Source organism: Chiroxiphia lanceolata, chromosome Z (assembly GCF_009829145.1).
Source record: "Chiroxiphia lanceolata isolate bChiLan1 chromosome Z, bChiLan1.pri, whole genome shotgun sequence".
NCBI classification, from domain to species: domain Eukaryota; kingdom Metazoa; phylum Chordata; class Aves; order Passeriformes; family Pipridae; genus Chiroxiphia; species Chiroxiphia lanceolata.
Window position 1 is genome coordinate 36,125,900 of NC_045671.1, and position 20,534 is coordinate 36,146,433.

Here is a 20,534-nt window from a genome sequence, read left to right on the forward strand (position 1 = left end):
CCCAAACCCCCAAAACTCAGACTTCATAACATTTAAAGCTTCAGGCTTTCATGTGGCTGTCCTCACCAGAAAATCAAGCTTTCTCAGTGACAGCGGCTGTGAAATGATTGCAGAGAGGTTTCAGGCTAAAAGCAGTGGGGGCTAGGGTGCAGGGGGCAAAGAGAGAGACATCCCTTCTCTAATTTTTTTTTGTGGGAACTGTTCTGAGGAGCTGAATGCAATAATTCTTGCCGCTGCTCAGACATCACTACTGAAGTCCTTTTCTTTCCTTGAAGGTCTATATCTTTCTAGTCAAATACTGAAAAATATATACTATCAGTAGTGGTAATATGATCAATCATCATGCATTTGTTACATAGGTGTCAAGCATCTCCTAAAGAGAACTGTCAAAACTTAATATGGAATTTTTTTGCAAACTAAAGAAATATCTATGCATTGACAGAGGTCCTGTGGAGTTCCTAATATGCTTTAGAGCAGCTAGAAATTATTTACTTAGGCCACCCATAAAGCCAAGAAGAGTAAAAGTAGCTTTTAATGTGTCACTTAGCCTGAGGTCTAAAAATACTTTGTGACAAGGTTATGATATATGTCCTACAGGTAGAAGCTCACTTCTCTACAGGGGAAGTACCTGGCTGCTATTAAAGCTGGATGGGTTGTTAACAACACAGGTGCCCCTGTAATTTCAGAGTTGCCTGAGGGTTCATCAGGTATCTCTTCATTTAAACATCAGCAAGTATCTGGAGGCAAAACCATATGGGATGAAAAGGATTCCTCCAGTAATTTCCTACTTGTAAATCCTACTAATTTATGACACTGAGTTAATTCCTTGAGCTCTTTAAAGAACTATTACATAAATCTTTTTAACTGCATTATCAACTCTTGCACACGAATCATAATTTATTCTAAGGACTTGAAAAGTCATCAGTTATCCTGGCTGCAGCTCCAGCCTGACATGGCAATCCATTAAAATAGAGACACTTTTCCCAACAAAGTTTTTCACTTTAGATTGCCCGTGGACTGAAACTGTTAGGAGGTCACTTTCAAACAAATAGCTATCATATTTTTACCATCTCTAACAGCTTCTGTTCAAGTCTGCAGTCTATTAACACATGCCATCTTCCCCATGGCCTCTATTATTTAAGAATTGTTCAATATCCTCATTATGTTAGTTTATATTTGACCTTGATGAGTTCCATCCCCAGTATTATCCCAAACCAACTCTTAGAATGAAGCATACATCAGGGAAGAAGCTTCTGCTCTGTAAATATATTCAGAAAAAAAGGCACCCTTTTCCAAGTATTCCAAGCAAGATTTCTTTGGTGTTTGAAAAAATCTTCCTGCTTCACATCTGTTTATACTCCTGGTTTGAATATGCTCTCTCTATCAAAATGGTGAAACGTCTGTAAAAATATTTTGAGTGTTTATCATAGAAAGTCCAAAAAAACACCTCCAGAGAAAGTGGGAAAATATACTACTAAAAACAAAACAAAACAAAACAAAAAACCAAAAAACAAACAAACAAACAAAAAAAAAAGGCTTTAAAGCAACCCAAACAAAGAGGAGTTTACCAAATGGAAAAGGCAGCTGTAATGGCTGAACGATTTTTATCAGTATTCTAACAAATAACATCTCCTGTGCTTTAAATATTTAATGTGGAATCCATGGATTTATATAGCTTACAAAATGCCAGAGGCTTATTATCTTTACAGATTGCATGACAGGAATATTCATATAATTTGATTCCACTTTTTAAGACAACAGGAATTCCTCCAGGTGCTAATGGTAGATACCTTTTGTGTTAGTTCAATAATCTACTAATTAGAGAATCGCTCAGGTAGAAGAATGTCATTAATCTGTTTAAATTATTTATATATCTGGAAAGCAAAATCTTATTAGGTCCTTCATATTTGACTGTGTATATTATGCAGCTGTGTTTGTATTTTATGGTGTGGAGGAAAAGGTATATATTTTACCTAACTATCAACATAGCTGGCAGATGATCAGAGTCTTATATCCTAACTTATAGCACCATTCACAAATTCCAGGGCATACTCTGCATTGCATAAGTTGTCCACTTAGAGTACTATAACACTTCTGAGAATGAAGGTTTGTTGTGAGGCATTTATTAGGCACCTCATCTTCTCAAGAGTGATATAACAGAAGACATGGATGAATTCTAATCCACCCACTACAGGGTAACCATGTTAACACAAGTGAAATTATCAGACACACTAATGTAAGATCAGAATCAAACCAACTGCCAGAATTAGAGTGAGGGTTGTTTTCTACTAAATACAGCAGGCCCAAAAAATGCAACATATGTTTGTAGAAAGCACAGTCTGATCCCACTTTCGTAGCTATGATTTTAAAACAGGAGAGTAGGGGATTGTGAACTGATGTTTACTTGTAACTTAGCACACAATACTGACACTAAAACTAGATGCATTTCAAATTAGGAAAACCAGAAATGTTGATAGTTCTTATAGCACAGATGACACTTTCTGCAGCAAGCATCATCACATCATATGGAGTAATGTGTTGTTTCATTGACAAGCAACAAATTCCACTGTCATCATTGTGTAGTATATGTAACTTCTATTTTGCCACATTCTTTCATTTGAAACTTATCTTCCTACATTTGCATGACATATAGAACAAGTGTAACCAACCAGATATTCTCATAGTAAAAAAAATATAACAAACAGTAGACTTTTAGTAATTTAAATATTAAAGTATTTAGACATCTCTTAAGGATATGATTTGGTGTTGTACCTGTTTTAACTGTCACATCAGAAAACTTACACATACAGTAGTTTATTGAATAATATAAAGTTGTCTCTGTAGGTCATTATTCTGGTAACATTTATTTACAGTCCACTTAAAATTCACATCCATTTAGGGCTATGAATGGGCTTAAATGTTAGCGGTATCCCTTCAAGCAAAAGATTGCTGTTCTGCTTTTATGAAAAACATCAACAACTAAGATCATTTATCTTCTTGCCTTTATAAATTTCTAGAATATTTAAGTACAAAATGAACTGCATAGAAAAAGTTGAAAACACCAGTGCCCCATTTGGTGCATATCAAAATATATGATCTTACTTTAAAAACATATGAACTTTTACATTTCAGATTTTGGCATAAAATTCAGTTTTGATACTAGAAGTAACTTACATAGTACATACTGTATGTAGTCAGCCACTTTAAATATTATGAAGCATTATTATGAAGCATTATTATAAATCATTATGAGTCCTAACAGTACTGAATAAAGTACAGGTTTTTACTCCTTTATATGAATTACCAAGGATTCCTTCCAGTGCATTACTGGCAGTCTATCAAACATCTGGAAAGAGATTAGAAGGAGCAGCTTCACATATTCAGCTGACTCTTTGAACAAAAAGTAGTTTCATTTTGTGAGTCATCTTACTTTCTGGCAGTGATAATAAGAAAAACACAACAGACTCAACAGCAGGGAACCTGCACCTCCAAGCTGCCGGAAGGAAAGAGAGCAAAGGCCTTCCCTCCTTTCTTCTTATAGCCTGGCTTACATAAAAATTGTAGGGATAAAAATCTGGGCCCTTCTTTGGTTACAAACTGGTCACCAAGGAAGGCCTAGACTAAACTACCACATAACACATGCCTGCTGATACCACCATGTCGGTAGACTTCCTTAAAGCCTCTTAAGTGAGAAAAATGCCCATTCATTCAGACACGTCCACTCGAGTCATTGCCAGAGGAAATTTACAGGCCATCCTGGAGAATGGTGATTCTTCCATCTGTCTTAAATCACATGAGTACTAAGCATGCTCCCACAATGAGTTCACTGCTCAGTTGGACAACATGCTCAAGGTTCAACACCTTTTATGTTTAACAAAGTCCTCTGCAGAGAGTGAGATACATAGATAAAAGTACACTTTTCTTGTGACCACCCTCACTGTTCCTCAGCCCAGGCAGGTCTGATTCATGTTTGCTAGATAGGGCAAATATCTGCTAAATCGCCAAATTTACGGAGAAGAAAAAAACAATCAATATCTTCCCTTCAAGTTTAAAGACCTAATTTTCTCCATCTCTATAGCTACTGCAGTATAACAAGGCGTTATTCAGCATACGTAATTGTAATGGGCTTGTTATTCTCCCCGAGAAGGAAAATGGAAATAGGATAGGTCATTTGATGTGTCTTCTGCCAATAAGATATTCCATACCATGTTACATCAGCTCAGATATATAAACAGACGGGAAGGAAGCGAGCTCTCTCTTCCGGGTACTGAGCAGAGCAGTTTGGGCAGTTCATTCTGGGAGGAGAAGAGTGTCAGTTGTGGGAAAGTATCTTTCTTTTTAGTTTGTCTCCGTATGTATAGTGTTTATATAATTTTCCCTCTTTGTGTAAATACATAAACCATCTTTCTTAGCAGCTTTGATTTGGTAGTAGCGTTTTCCCTTTCCCCCCCCTCACCTTCCATCTGGAGGACTGGGCGCAGCCTCAATAGATATCTGGTGTTCAGCCAAAGTAAACAACTACATATTGGTGCCGAAACTTGGGAAGACTGCCAAGGAACATTGTTTATATAAACAACTGCCTCACTTATCTGTTTGTTTTGCTAACCTGGGAACATATAACAAAAACATGGCAATCTGCCCAGTTTTAGTGGCTATATCTGTAATTTTACTAACAGTTTTGACAGGATGTGAAACTTACCTCTTAAAGGACCTACAAGGGGTTAAAATCAATTTTTTTCCCCTTCTTAATTTTGACATAGAGGGTCTTGTAATGAAGGTGCCCATGATCCTTACTAATCCTTACCTGAGTTGTCTGGCTATGTTACTGCTTATAACCAATGCTCTTAAAACAGTATGGGGAGTGGGGAAGGTAATGTTGTCTTTGTTGCCTTGTGTTAGGACAAAACCAATTTTGAGAGAGAATTTACTGGGATGTTCTCTAAAGGGGCCAGTTCCCGGGTGGCAAGGGATGTGGATGAATTTGGGCAGGTCCTTAGGGCATCTAACACCCTCTGTTGCTTGGGATTTCACACCAGAACAAGTATTCAACCCCAACAAACTGACACGTTGTTTAATGGAAGGATGCCTTGCCTACCTCGATCGAAACCAGCAACTTCTTACCCTGTACTGGGGCCTGGCCTGTGCCTATTGAGCTGCTGTTCAATACTCTAAAAAGACCATGACTGAGACAGGGACCCAAACTACGACATCTGAAGTCACTATTGCCCCTGTAGTGAAAAGGAAGACATGGGCAAGGATATCTTCAGGACCTACATGCCTATCTCGGCGATTAGTAAGGGAGGACAAAAGCGACAGACTAATGGAAGTAATAACAGAAGAAAAGGAGGCAAGGCAAAGGGCTAGTTCTTTACTAGAGGAAGGCTGATCAACCAGAGAGGAAATCAGACAAGAAAGCAAAGTCACCCAGTCCCTGAGCCCATCAGAAACTTCGGGATTTGCAGAGAGATTATAGCTGCCAGCCTGGTGAATGAATTCTTACCTGGCTGCTACGATGTTGGTACAATGGGGCTAGAAGTCACCTGTTAGAAGGTCATGAAGCACAGCAACTAGGATCCATTGCTAGAGATCATGAAATTGAACAAGAAATTGGAAGGGAGAGATTTATTAGCAGTCTTTGGGTTCGGCTCCTCATCAGTGTGAGAGAAAGGTACCCATTCAAGGAAGATCTAATGAGCTCTCCAAGAAGGTGGACTACTGCAGAGGAGGGCATCCAGTACCTGCGGGAATTGGCCATGCTGGAATACATTTACAGTGACCCAGGCGATCACCACTTCCTAAATCCAGAGAGTGTCCCTTGCACGCTACCCATGTGGAGAAAGTAATTCAAGGTGCCCCTGCATCACATGTTAACTGCCTGATAACAATATATCATCCAAAGATGCATTAATCAAATGTGCGTACAATCTGTGCTTGGATACAGAGTACAGCAGAAGGTATGGAAGCCTCCTCACTCTCCCGGTCCAGCAAGTCAGACTTCAGAGAAAGCTCCGATCTCCGACACCAGCGTACCTACACTGGGGAGAGGATGGAGAGGCCTTGTGAATGCCCCAAATGTGAGAACTGCCACAGAGACAGCCTAAGAAATCAGTCTTGGTCTCCTCCTGTTCCACTCAGAAGGAAAGAAATTCCCAAGAGCAGGCCACATGGTGAGCTATGGTTCTTTCTGCGTGACCAAGGTGAAGACATGAAGAAGCGGGATGGTGAACCTACCTATAAACTTGAAGCCTGGGTAAGAGAATTAAGAGGGAAGAAACCTAGTAAGAAGGCCGCCCGTGCAGTTGATGCAGAGGCTCCGGAAAGAAATCAGCCACCTTTGAGATGCAGAAAGACCGAGATCAATTCCTGTGATCCTGATGAAGGAACCTCTAGCTGGACAATGTAAGGATCAGACAGTGAATACTCTGACCAAGAACAGTAGAGAGGCCCTGCCTTCAGCTAGGAGAAGGAAAGGGACAATAGGGTTTCCCAGACTGGTGGCTTTGATGGCCTGGCACATCGGATCCACAGAGATATAAAGCTTTAGTTGACAGTAAACTGCACTGTAGTGCACAGTACACTTTGATGCCATCAGGGCATAAAGGCACAGAGCCCATCTGGATTTCTGGAGTGACAGAGGGGGCGTCAAGAATTATCAGTGCTAGAGGCTGAAGTAAGTTTAACAGTGGAAAAATGGGAAAAGCACCCCATTGTGACTGGTCCAGAGGCCCCTTGCATCCTTAGCATTGATTACCTCAGGAGAGGATACTTCAAAGATCCAAAGGGGTATGAATGAGCTTTTGGTGTAGCCACAGTGGCTACAGAGAAATTTAAACAATTATCTACCCTGTCTGGCCTCTCAGAAGATCCTTCCATTGTAGGACAGTAACAAGTCAAAGATCAACAAGTGTCAACAGCCACTACAGTAGTACATAGATGACGATACCGAATGAACCGAGATGCTGTGATCCACATCGATAAAATGATCCAAGAGTTGGAGAGCCAAGGGGTGGTCCGTAAGACTCCCCCCCTTCAATAGCCCCATCTGGCCTGTATGTAAGTCTGATGGAGGATGGAGACTGACTGTGGACTATCATGGCTTAAATGAAGTCATCCCACGGTTGAGTGCCACTGTGCCAAACATGTTGGAGCTCCAGTACAAACTGGAGTCCAAGGCAGCAAAGTGATATGCCACCATTGATATTGTAAATGCGTTCTTCTCCATCCCCTCAGCAGCAGAGTGCAGGTTACAGTTTGCTTTTACATGGAGGGGCGTGCAGGACACCTGGAACTGAAACACAGTCCCACCATCTGCCATGGACTGATTCAGGCTACACTAGAGAAGGGTAAGGCTCCAGAGCATATACAATATATTGATGACATTTTTGTACGGGGGGACACAGCAGAGGAAGTTTTTGAAAAAGGAAAGGAAATTATCCAGATTCTCCTCAAAGCTGGTTTTGCCATCAAAAAGAGTAAGGTCAAGGGACCTGCCAGAGAGATCCAATTCTTAGGGGTGAAATGGCAAGATGGACATCGTCAGATTCCAATGGAAGTCATGAACAAGATCATAGTGATGGCTCCACCAACTAACAAGAAAAAAACACAAGCTTTCCTGGGGGCCATAGGTTTTTGGAGGATGCACATTCCTGAATACAGTCAAATCATGAGCCCTCTTTACTCAGTGACCCGTAAGAAGAATGATTTCCAATGGGGTCCTGAACAACAGCAAGCATTTGAACAGATTAAGCAGGAGATTGCACATGCCGTGCAATGACTTGGACTAGTCAGGACAGAACCAAATATGAAAAATGTACTTTATTCTGCCGCCAGGGATAATGGTCCCTCCTGGAGCCTCTGGCAAAAAGTGCCTGGTGAGACCCGGGGCTGAGCACTCGGTTTCTGGAGCTGAAGCTACAGAGGATCTGAAGCCATGGAGAAGGAAATCCTAGCAACTTATGAAGGAATACAAGCAGCCTCAGAGGTGATTGGCACAGAAACACAGCTCTTCCTGGCACCCCAACTACCGATGCTGAGCTGGATGTTCAAAGGAAAGGTGCCCTCTACCCATCATGCCACTGATGCTACATGGAGTAAGGGGATTGCTTTGATTACACAACGTGCCTGAATTGGAAACTCAAATTGCCCTGGAATCCTAGAAATCATAACAAATTGGCCTGAAGGTGGAAACTTCAGTCCGACCGATGAGGAGGAAAAGGAACAAGTGAATTGGGCTGAAGAAACTCCACCATACAATCAGTTACCTGAAGAAGAAACAAGTTATGCATTCTTCACTGATGATTCTTGCTGTATTGTAGAGAAGAACTGGAAGTGGAAAGCAGCTGTATGGAGTCCCACCCGACAAGTGGCAGAAGCTACTGAAGAGAAAGGTGAATAGAGTCAATTTGCAGAGCTCAAAGCTGTTCAATTGGCCCTGGACATTGCTGAACAAGAGAAATAGCCAAGGCCTTATCTGTAAACAGACTTATGGATGATAGCCAATGCTCTGTGGGGCTAGCTGGATCGGTGGAAGAAGACTAATTGGAAATGTGGAGGAAAACCTACCTAGGGTGCTGATTTATGGCAAGACATTGCTGCTCGGGTTGAGAAGCTGACTGTGAGAGTCCGCCACATAGATGCCCACGTACCCAAAAATCGAGCTAATGAAGAACATCACAAACAACAAACAAGCAGACCGAACTGCACAAGTCAAGGTGTCGCAAGTAGATCTAGATTGGCAGCACAAGGGAGAGGTGTTCTTAGCTTGATGGGCACATGATGCTTCAAGCCATCAGGGCAGAGATGCCACTTATAGATGGGCACGAGACTGAAGGGTGGATCTAACTATGGATACTATTTCCCAGGTTATCCATGATTGTGAGACATGCACTGCCATTAAACAAGCAAAGAGAGTGAAGCCCCTATGGTATGGTGGACGTTGGGATAAGTATAGGTACAGAGAGGCTTGGTAGGTTGACTATATCACACTGCCATAAACCCGCCAAGGTAAGCGCTATGTGCTCACCATGGTGGAAGCAACCACTGGATGGTTAGAGACTTATCCAGTGCCTCACGCAACTGCTCGAAATACCATTTTGGGTCTTGAAAAGCAAGTATGATGTTGACACAGCACCCCAGAGCGAATTGAATCAGACAATGGGACTCATTTCAAAAACAGTTTAGTTAGTACTTGGGCAAGGGAACATTGCATTGAATGGGTATATCATATCCCATATCACGCACCAGCCACTGGAAAAGTTGAGTGATGTAACAGATTGTTGAAAACTACTTTGAAGGCATTGGGTGGGGGGACTTTCAAAAATTGGGATCAGCACTTAGCAAAGGCTACATGGTTAGTCAACAGTAGAGGCTCCATCAGTCAAGCTGGCCCTGCCCAAACAGAGCCCCTTCACAGATGTGGATGGTGACAAAGTTCCAGTGATTCACTTGAGGGGTATGTTAGGTAAAGCAGTTTGGGTTAACCCTCCCTTGAGCAAAGGCAAACCCATTCGTGGGACTGTCTTTGCTCAAGGACCCAGACATACTTGGTGGATAATGAGAGAAGATGGAAAAACCCAGTGTGTGCCTCAAGGAGTTTTAACCTTGGGAAAAACTAATTTGTATTCTGAGTAGTATGTTGCAGGAAGAGTCACTAGATGAGGAAGACTCGAACTAAGCTGACACTGGTGATCAACGACGGGACAACCAGAGAAGACAAGACTCACCTAAGTGAGGGATATAGGCGAATATGGGATATGAGTGTGATGTAAAATGGTGTGGAATAAGGGGTGGAGATTGCAATGGGTTTGTTATTCTCCCTGAGAAGGAAAATGGAAATGGGATAGGTCATTTGATGTGTCTTCTGCCAATAAGATATTCCATACCATGTTACGTCAGCTCTCTCTTCTCTTCCGGATACTGAGCGGAGCGGTTCGGGTAGTTCCCTCGTGGGGAGAAGAGCGTTGGTTGTGGGAAAGTATCTTTATTTTTAGTTCATCTCTGTATGTATAGTGTTTATATCACTTTCCCTCTTTGTGTAAATACATAAACTGTCTTTCTTAGCAGCTTTGATTCAGTAGTAGTGTTTTCCCTTATTTTTCCTCTCCCCCCCCCCCGCCCCTTTCCATCTGGAGGACTGGCCAGAGCCTCAGTAGATATCTGGCATGCAGCCAAAGTAAACAGTAACGTTCCTGCAAAGTCTACTATATGGAGTGATAAAAATCCAAGTGAGTGGAAAAACAACAAGATTACTCAATGCTGAATAAGCAGTAAAGGCCTCTTAAAGCTCTCTGCTGAAGGATTTTAGTTTTCTCTAGCAGATTCTTCATTTTCCTATATCCACTAGCTGTCAAACCCAAGAACAATGACTTTTTTTTCTCTTGCAAGATGTTGCATCAGACATCAGAAGACAAATCTAGATTCAGAAGGCAGTAAAAACAGCACTGGTTCCTATGCCTGTTAGTGGGAAGGAGAAAGGGAAAAGAAACGACAGACTCAGCTGTATGTAATGCTGCAACATTATTCATAGCTCTCAGTGCAAAAAGGTTTGAGACGTAAACAATTGTGCCTTCTCAACTAATGTGAATAGGTCTCTTCCAGTCTTTTGTAGGAAAGATAATGAACTTTACTAGGAAGATATGTACAAGAAACCTGTTATTTCCAAAAAATATTCTAAGGCTCCACCTACAAAGTTAAGTTTGCTTTTGCCCTGCACAAAAGACAATTTCTACTTATCCTCAAAAAATAGAAAATTAGTCATAGAAATCGTTAAAGATTCAATTCTTACATAATACTGTTTTTTTCACTACAATTTAAATAGGTCCTAGGTTCTTATGTGTGCACTCCATTACTGAAAGTTACACTGCAAAAGCAGACAAACAGTTCTTCTCAACCAAATGCAAGTAGAAACACTAGTAGAGTACACTGAGTACAAGGCACGAAAAACTGAGGGAATGCGAGACAGAACAAAACAGGACATGAGTAACAGATTATCTATGGTAAACTGCAGAAACTTCTCTGGCTGCAGTACTCTACAATGGCTTGCATAGATGAGGGGTCTCCTGGAATAAGAGAGAGAGAAGAGGGATTGGACCTAACAGTATGTCACAATACCTTGCCAAAATTGAATTTCAGGTGTTAACGTTTGTATTAAGAGATCTTTGATCTTCAGGTTATCCAAGATGTGTATTCAGCGGTGGTGACTAGAGGTGAGCAAGCAAAAACACTTGCCAAGACAGAAACATCCTTTTGTAATAGTAACTGAGTACTCACAACAGGTATTATAAGATGCATTGTTTGGAGGGGGTAAAGGTTGCTATTTTGTTTCTTTCTACATAACTATGTATTTGACTATAGTTTCATGGTTACCATTATTTTTTGGCACATTAAATATTTGTGTGTGTAAATGGATATACAATACTGTGCATTTTAAAAAATAACTATTCTTGCAACATCAACAACAGTATATAATTCTTGTTGTTCTTATTCATTAAAAATTATAACCTCAGGTATAAAACAATTCACATTTTAGTCACCAAAAAAAAATCTAAAATTTGATTCTCAGAACTGGAATATACTCAGGAAACTCTGCCTCCAGTGAAATGACACTTGATGTCCTTTATAGGATTTAACAACAAATATCTGCAAGTGCGAATGAATGCATTAGATGTCTGACTGTTCTTCTTGCCTCCATTATTCTTAAGGCTTCTTTTCCATCCAGTAAAACAATGATATCAGACTCACTCTTTGGTTCTGTGTCGGTATTTTAATCTGTAATAAGTATTGTCCCTTCATCGACTTAATTCTTCTGACTAAACTGGTATGAAATGGAGCAATAAAAAAATTACTAGTAGCCCTAACTAAAAGCTGGAGGTAACACTGGCTAACCTCAATTCAACAGGGACCTCCCTGTTTAGCCAGGACCGCTGATAAATGATGGAGTGTGCCTCAGTGAACCCTTTCACCAGCTTGCTCAATGCCCTCAGATGGATCTATTCCAGCCCCATAGACTTTGGAGTGTGTAACTGGGGAAGCAAGTCACTTTTCATTTCCTCCTGGATTATGGTGGCTTCATTCTGCTCCCATCCCTGTCTTCCAGCTCAGGGGCTGGGTACCCTGGGGGTAACTGCTCGGACTATTAAAGACTGAGGCAAAGAAAGCATTAAGAATCTCAGCCTTACCCCCATCCATTGTTACTACTTTGGCATGGATTTTTTACATGGTATCTCGCAGAAGCTGAAGTCCCTGCATTACTACCAAACACAAAGGCTACATCTCACTACCTGAGTTATTTTTCAGTGCTTCAACTGAAGTGAAGAAGCATAAATGAAGCAAAATGAAGCTCAGATAAGCAGTGAGGTTTAATTCTCAGACATTAACAGTCCCCAAGATGCATTAGCACCATTTAAAATAAGTGTAATTAATTCTAATTCTAACCCTGCTTGGAATTTGCATATGAGGAACAGGCCTAAATCTTCAATAGAAAAAGTAACATGCCATATATCTGTTGCTCACTTTATGTCTAGTACTCATCACATTCATGTACGTTATTCTTCAGGAGTATCAGTGCACTGTTTGGGATCATTTCTGAACAAAGACTATATGGTGTATCTAGTTCAGAAATTTCCTGATAAATTTTCTGCTCCATAAACCATCAAAAGACCAAAAAGTTTTCTTGCCACTTAATTAAAACTGATGGCAACTTCTGAATGCTTCCCGATATCCATCTAAAGGGCTAAAGCATGTAGCTCCCAGCCTCCAAGCCCCCCTGAATTCTCACCAAATCTAATGACCAAAACCACCAATGAACCATTTTCCAAAGTGCATGGCTGGTTTTCACAGCCTGTAGTGCCTGAGGTCATCTCTTACCACTTGCCGCAGATTAAGAGGTCCATGTAAACCAGGACCACAAGCACGTCATAGGAACTGAAGGAAGGCAAAAACTGTGGTCAAGAGGATAACTTAAAAGATGGGTGCTCTCACTCCATTTCATCCAGAATTTTCCCAAGTAAAATCACCAGTTATTTTCTAAGATCTCTGCTTTTCCTCTCTGTGGTAAATTTTGGAATTTCTACTTCTCATTTCCAAAAGCCTGAATTTTGACTTTTGGACCAGCTCTATTATCTTGTTGTCTGAAGTAGATAAATCATCATCATAAGAAAAGGAGCACCATGCAGGTGCACTTTCTGTGTGAACTATCTTTCCATATTCTTCCATGGGTTCATCTGACGTTCTTAGCCTCTAGAATTTTAAAATAGGGATCAGACATCAGACATCTCCTTTACTTCCTTTTAGAGGAGACCTGCATGGGAAAGGCAGCTGAGATAAGAGCAAGCACCTGATGCAAGGGGGAACTGCGACCTGTTGATCTGCCACCCTGCCACTCTCAGTGTAAGTGAAGAAGCAGATTTTGCCCAGACAACCTGTCCCAAGGAAGGCCAGCAGCAGCCATCAGCTGCAGCTCAGGTAGCCAGTGCTGGATTTGCCACCAGCACCATCGTATCTGGAGGGGCCTATAGATGACATGCACAGCTCATCTCTCAGAAGAAGCAAACAGCTACCTCATCTGGCTGCACTACTATTCCACCTTGGTTCCCCTGGGGAAAAGGTGGCATCCCCCTTCAAGGCTTCCCATAGCTGCTCACAAGAAGCTGATGCAATCAGTATGCTAACCTTGAGAAGGGGTGTTTTTGGCAGCAGTCACCTCATGGATGGGGTCACCTCACTGTGGGGCAGAGACACCCAGTTACATACTCCAGTCCCAGTTTATTTTCCGCAGAAGGAAATCTTTATGCTGCTCCACTGCTGTCCATTATGCATCCCAGAGGAGATGAGGGAGCTGCCAGCAGGCACTAAGTGGACTTAGAGCCAGTGGTGGCCACCTGGGGAGATGAGAAGATCCAGGTCTAGCTTGATTCAGTCATAAGATAATTTTGGGTTTTATGTCTGTGATGGGCATTACTCAGAGGTACAAGCAGTGCCAAATGAGGAGATACCAAGATTATTGTGAAGCCCAAAACAATAAAAATAAATCCAGGTTTGAAGAGGGAGATGCACACGTTTCATCCTTGCCTAGACTTGACTCATTAGTACTCTCCTCTCCATGCAGCCTGAGCAGCTGCCCCAGCACTTCCATCCCTCCCCTTCACTTACAAACTGTGTCGGCCATGAATTTACAGCTGTGTCACTTTCCCTGCAGACAGCTGAGCATATTGTGCATAGTAATTCAAGGACTACTGTTCATGGCTGGGCTTCGCGACTGAAGATTTGGGAAAGGCTCTATCCACATTTGTTACAAGCACGCTGGTGGCTAAGGAGGCCAATACAAGATAGACATGTCTGATTGCAAAAGGCACAGCGAAAAGTCTCCTTAGGTGGTATATTCTGCAAGATACGGTTCTTTCTGCGTTGCCTTTTCTCCTCAAGAGTGATCCTGTGTGCATTCTCAAAGGAAGCAGCAGCGTTGTAGATGATGTGTCTCCAGGCCTCCCGATTGGAGGCCAGAGTAGACCAGTTATGATGATCAATATGGCTAAGGCTGAGATGTTGTTTCAGGGAGTCCTTGTATCTTTTCTTCGGGGCTCCTCTCTTGTGGCAGCCAGTGGCAAATTCACCATAAAGCATGATCTTAGGGAGGCGGTGGTCCTTCATCCTGGAGACGTGTCCTGCCCAGTGCAGCTGTGTTCTCAGCAACATGGCCTCAATACTTGTGACTGTTGCTTGTTCTAGAACAGATGTATTGGTCACATAATCTGACCAGTGGATGTTTAGGATTGTACGGAGACAGCACTGATGGAAGTGTTCTAAGAGACACAGGTGGTGGTGGTAGATGACCCATGATTCAGATCCATATAAAAGAGCAGACAACACTACGGCTCTGTAAACACTGATCTTTGTACTTTTCTTCAAGTGTTTATTACGCTATACTCTTTTATGGAGTTTTCCAAAAGCACTATATGCCTTTGCTAACCTGTTGTCTATCTCTCCATCAATCTTACCATCCGAGGAGAGGAGGCTACCTAGGTAATTAAACTGCTGGACTGATTTGAGCTCTGATTCGCCAGTGGTGATATGGGGATGAAGGAAGACTTCCTGAGGTGCAGGCTGATAGAGAACTTCTGTCTTCTTTAAGCTGACTTCCAGCCCAAAACGCTCAGCAGCCTCTGCCAAGCAGGATGTTAAATGCTGCAGAGCTGCTTCTGTGTGGGCGACCAGGGCAGCATCATCAGCATAAAGCAGCTCCTACACAAGGTGATTTAAGGTCTTACTGTGGGCCTTCATTCGCCTTAGGTTGAATAGGCTTCCATCAGTACGATATCGAATGTAGATACCATCCTGATCATCAAGGTCTGCTGTGGCCCTTTGGAGCATCATGCTGAAAAAGACTGTGAATAGGGTTGGTGCAAGAACACAGCCTTGTTTGACACCATTAGTTATTAGAAAGAGCTCAGAAAGTGCATCTCCATATCTGACTTGGCCGCGCTGCTCCTCATGAAGTGAGATGATCATTTTAAGGAACTTGCGGGGACATCCTAAACGTTCCAAAATCTGCCACAGACCTTTTCTGCTCACAGTATCAAAAGCCTTGGTGAGATCAACAAAGGTTACATAGAGACCTTTGTTCCCTGCACTTCTCTTGTAGTTGTCTGGGAACTAATACCATGTCTGTGGTACACCTGTTGGCTCTGAAATCACACTGGCTTTCAGGTAGAAGTTCTTCTGCTATAGCATGTCTTAATCTGTTCAAGAGTATTCTTGCCAGGATTTTGTCAGCAATGGAGAGCAGAGTAATACCACAGTAATTTGAACAGTCTGATTTAATTCCTTTCTTCTTATACAAAGTGATGATGACTGCATCATGAAGGTCTGATGGTGGTTTGTCTAGTTCCCAACAGCACACCACAAACTTGTGAAATTTAGCATGGAGTGCAAGGCCCCCATGTTTCCAGATTCGGGTGGAATTCCATCAACCCTAGCTGCCTTGCTGATTTTCACCTGCTGTATGGCCTTAAGAGTTTCTCCCAAAGTGGGGGCAATATTCAATTCATTCTTCACTGGTTGTTGTGAGATGGACTGAATTGCTGAGTCTTGAACTACACGGCTAGTACTGAAGATAGTCTGAAAGTGATCAGACCAACGATTCAGAGTGGAAGTTTTGTCTGTCAGAAGCATTTGACCCTCTGCGCTGAGTAGAGGGTTTTGGACTTGGCGTGTAGGCCCGTATGCTGTTTTCAGGGCCTCATAGAATCCTCTGTGATCACCCGTGTCTGCACATAATTAAGTTTTTTCAGCTAGATTGATCCACCACCTGTTCTGGATGTCATGAAGTTTCTGTTGGAACTTGCTGCATGCAAGATGAGACGCTGCTTTTCTTATGTGACAGGATGGCAGTGCAAGGTGTTCTTGGTGAACAGTTCCCTTCTTCCTCAACAATTCCTGGATCTCTTGATTGTTTTCATCAAACTAGTCCTTGTTATTCTTGAAGGATAACCCTAAAGATTCTTCAGAGGACTGCGGGATGCTGTTTTTAATATGGTGCCAAAGTGTTTCAGGAGAGGGATCTATACAATCTATAGAATTATTTTCGAGCCTAGTTTGAAGATTTCTCTGGAATCTGTCTCTCACTGTGGCTGATTGGAGATTGTTGACTTGGAGTCTCCTCCTTGGGATACTGCCCCTTTTAGGTTTGAACTTAAGATTGAAGTTAAGTTTGCAGCACACAAATCGATGGTCTGTTTGGCATTCTGCACTGGGCATCACGCGGGTGTGATGGACATCACGAACATCTCTCCGTTGCACCAAGACATAATCAATGAGATGCCAATGCTTAGATCTAGGATGCATCCAGGTTGTCTTCAGACTATTCTTCTGCTGAAAGATAGTATTAGTGATGGTGAGCTGTTGCTCCGCACAGAATTCTAGCAGAAGGCGACCATTATCATTGCAGTTTCCAACACCATGCTTGCCTAATACTCCTTTCCAGGCTTCAAAGTTCTTTCCTACTCTGGTGTTGAAATCACCAAGGATAATGATCTTATTCCTGCAGGAACCTTCTGGGAAAGATGGTGTAGGTCAGTGTAAAATTTTTCTTTTTCAGCAGAGTCAGCTTGGAGAGTTGGGGCATATATACTAAAGAGGACAACGTGTTGCTTGTTGTGTAGTGGAAGGTGTAGGGAGATAATGTGGTCAGAATGACCTGTTGGCAGATTTTCAAGTTTAGGAACAATAGAGTTTTTGATCATGAAGCCAACTCCTGAGAGATGCCTTTTGGTTCTGGTTTACCTGACCAAAAGAGTGTGTAACTGGCACCTTGTTCTCTAAGGCTGCCTTCCTCATGGAGACGGACTTCACTGAGAGCAGCTATGTCAATGTTGAGATGTGATAGTTCGTGGGCAATTAGGGCAGAGCGATGCTCAGGGTATCCACTATTCGCAGAATCAAGCATGGTTCTGATATTCCAGCATGCTAGAGTCAGTTTGGTAACACCTTTGGAGGCAGGTGTATGCCTTTGTCCCTTGATCTTTGTGTGACCGCATTGGAAGAAGATGCCCGTTGGCCTGCGGTTGACCAACCGGGTGAAGGTGGAGACGAGCTTTGTTTAGGCCACCTTTTCTAGACCCCTCTCCGAGTGGAGCAAGCAGTGCTGTCCTTGAAAAGGCTGCTTGGTCATTCAGGGGCCTGCCCCAAGAGACTGTCATCTCCAGTCAGTCTCAAATGACCAATATCCTGAACCGCCTGCATGCAGGGTTGGGTCTGCAGCTTCCAGTGCACCTTTCACCTGCCGTTTCGACCCTCGCCCATCGCCACAGGGCTTTGTGAGTGTAGGTAAAACCTTTGAGCCTGCACAGTGGATTTTTTTAGGTGAGACGCAACATGCACAGAACTGGGCCCACCCTTTAATCCTGAGGTTCATCTGCCAGGGCCGAGCGAGCTTGGACGGTGTCAGCGAGGTCCTCAGGACATAGGTTTGATTACAGTGACCTTCTCTTAGATGGATGGCCTTACAGGGCTAAGTGAGCTCCATCTGCCCCCGTTTGGGATTAGAGTTGTCCTTCTAGGATAACTGCCAGAAGGCTAGCGGGCTCATCCTGCCCGTGGATATATTGTGTCTGACCCTGTGGTTTTGACTTGTCTGGCATGGGAGACCCTGCTAAAGGCATGTACCATTGCCAGCATAGCTTGCAACTGCAAAGGGGTACACAGGCTTCTTTCCACTAAAGAGGATTCACCCCCCTACTTTTCTGCCACCCATCTATGCACAATCTCAGGGACATCCCTTTGTCCTGACCATCCATTCAGGATGCAGTAAACATATCCAAGACATACTGAACCTGGGCAGTTTTGGCCACAGGTGAGCCAAAAACAAACCATTCCAGCCCCCACACCCACTCGGGGTTCGGGTACTTCCCAAGGCCCCAGTGTGGCCAAGACCCCTCAACGCCCCAGATGAACCCACTATCCACCCTGACCTTATCCTCCCCCCACCGTGTTATGACAGATCTTCCCACGCATTGCTCACCTGCGACATACCATACTCTCCATATGGGACTGCCCCGCCCGGCCTTCCCCCAGCCCAAGGACCCCCACGGCCCACCCGACATCCCACCCCTCCCGCAAACCAGACCGCCAAACCTCTGTGTGCTCCGAGGTTCTCCCTCTTTTCTTCCATGAGGGCGCAGTCCTCGCTGGTGAAGCTCCCCTTCTCCTTTCTCCCCGCCAGAGGCAGCCCTGCGGACTCCTGGGGGCTGCCCTGGGGGCCACATGCCCACGGCACACACCGGGGTGGCCATGCACCCGGCCACGGCGTGCAGCAGAGGTGGGGAGAGACCCCGCACTCCGGCTGCGGCATGTGGCGGAAGGGGAGGACTACTGTTACACTACTGTTAAATAACTTTTTGTCAGCAAATCAGGATGCAATTGGATCAGCTTTCACTGCCTGACCTCACAGCCGCACTACCCCCCACTTAGAAACACTACTTCATTTGCATCACAACTTTGATGCAACAAGGAATTATTATAACCATTTTATGGAGGCACAGAGTGATTAAGTTTGCTCAGAGTCAGCAACAGAATCCACAGCCAAAGTCATAAAACCTAAAATCCCACAACTTGAAAAATAGAGTTATCCATCGTCTGCCTCCTTGATAACTCTGATGCTACATGAGAGAGTTTCCACGGATGGTTGTGTTCCACCACTTCTTTCTAGCCTCAGTAACTATTTCCAAGATTTGCAAATAATAGAATAGAAGAAGGGAAGTATTATAGAACAGGTTTATCTTTAAGCTTAAGAACAACGTGCAGACTAATTACACAATAAAAGATCAGGGGATTATACAAAGAAGTACCACATAACACACTGAAGCAAAAAGGAAAATAGTTTGAGTACAAAGGAAAATACTTCAAAATACAGCTACAGTCAAATAACTACAAATAAATTTATTTAGGAGTATTTAATGGAAATCTTACAAAGAGATTTGATCACTCTGGAGATAGCCTCCTAGGGGAGTTTTCATGCTCCTCTAGCCTTTAAAAGTAGCCCTGAACAGGCCTTTAAGAAGAGAGTGAGGCATTTCAGTGTATTCCTACTGCTTCAAATTCCCCCACCTGTCACTGCTGGCCTTGACAGCACATGTTCTGCAAGACACTCCCCAGTTCAAAAGAACAAGATGCCAACTCACTGTATAACTTCTCTCTCAAAAGATCAAGTTTAAGCACCCAGAAATCTAGTTTCCAAAAAGAATCTTAACCATGAAGAAGGTATTTGCTACAGAGAAATGCATTAAAACTCAACCAGAAGGCTCATTTTCCAGATTTATAGGATATAACTTAAAGATTTCTACTGTTATACCACATCCGAGGAAAAACATGTCTCTTCCTCCCATTCACTTTACAATTAGAAACCATGTGAAATGAGAAGGAGCTATGCATGAACTACATAATTTGAAAGTAAGTATAATGTAAGCAGAAGAGTTTCAATGCTCTTTTTCTTCCTTATAAACTGTATCCGATGTGTTTCTCAGATTTTTTTGATCCAAATTATTTTCCTTGTGTTTTTAAGGAGCTAACCTCTTGCTTTGTTTCAATATAACTAGTACTTTCAAAACATATTAAAAGTTTGCACCATTTTTAATTGTCAATTTTTCTCTCTACACGAGAGAAAAATATAAGCTTCTGACCATTTTACAGATTCTTTCTAACCCTCTGCTCTGCTCTTTGAGACCCCACCTGGAATGTTGCATTGAGCTCTGGGGTCCAAGCACAGGAAGAATATCAACCTGTTGGAGTGAGTCCAGAGGAGGGTCACCAAGATGATTAGAGGGATGGAGCACCTCCCCGATGAGGAAAGGCTGAGAGAATTGGGTTTGTTCAGCCTGGAGAAGAGAAGACTTCAAGGTAACCCAGTTGCAGCCTTCCAATCCCTGAAGGGAGTCTACAAGAAAGATGGAGAGAGACTATTTACAAGAGCCTGTGTGACAGAACAAGGGGAAATGGCTTCAAACTGACAGGAGTAGGTTTAGTTTCAATACTAGGAAGAAATT

General features: G+C 42.8%; 1 protein-coding gene across 2 annotated transcripts in view; it reads right to left on the bottom strand.

Annotated features, from left to right (window-relative positions):
- Positions 1-20,019: 20,019 nt before the first annotated feature.
- TLE1 (TLE family member 1, transcriptional corepressor) overlaps positions 20,020-20,534 on the bottom strand; it is a 97,748-nt gene continuing 97,233 nt past the window's right edge. Inside the window, exon 24 of one of the 2 annotated variants that reach the window (XR_004354494.1) lies at positions 20,020-20,425. The gene's annotated coding sequence lies outside the window, so the exon portion shown is untranslated. The remainder of the gene's footprint in view (positions 20,426-20,534) is intronic. The other variant, XR_004354492.1, reaches the window with a different exon arrangement.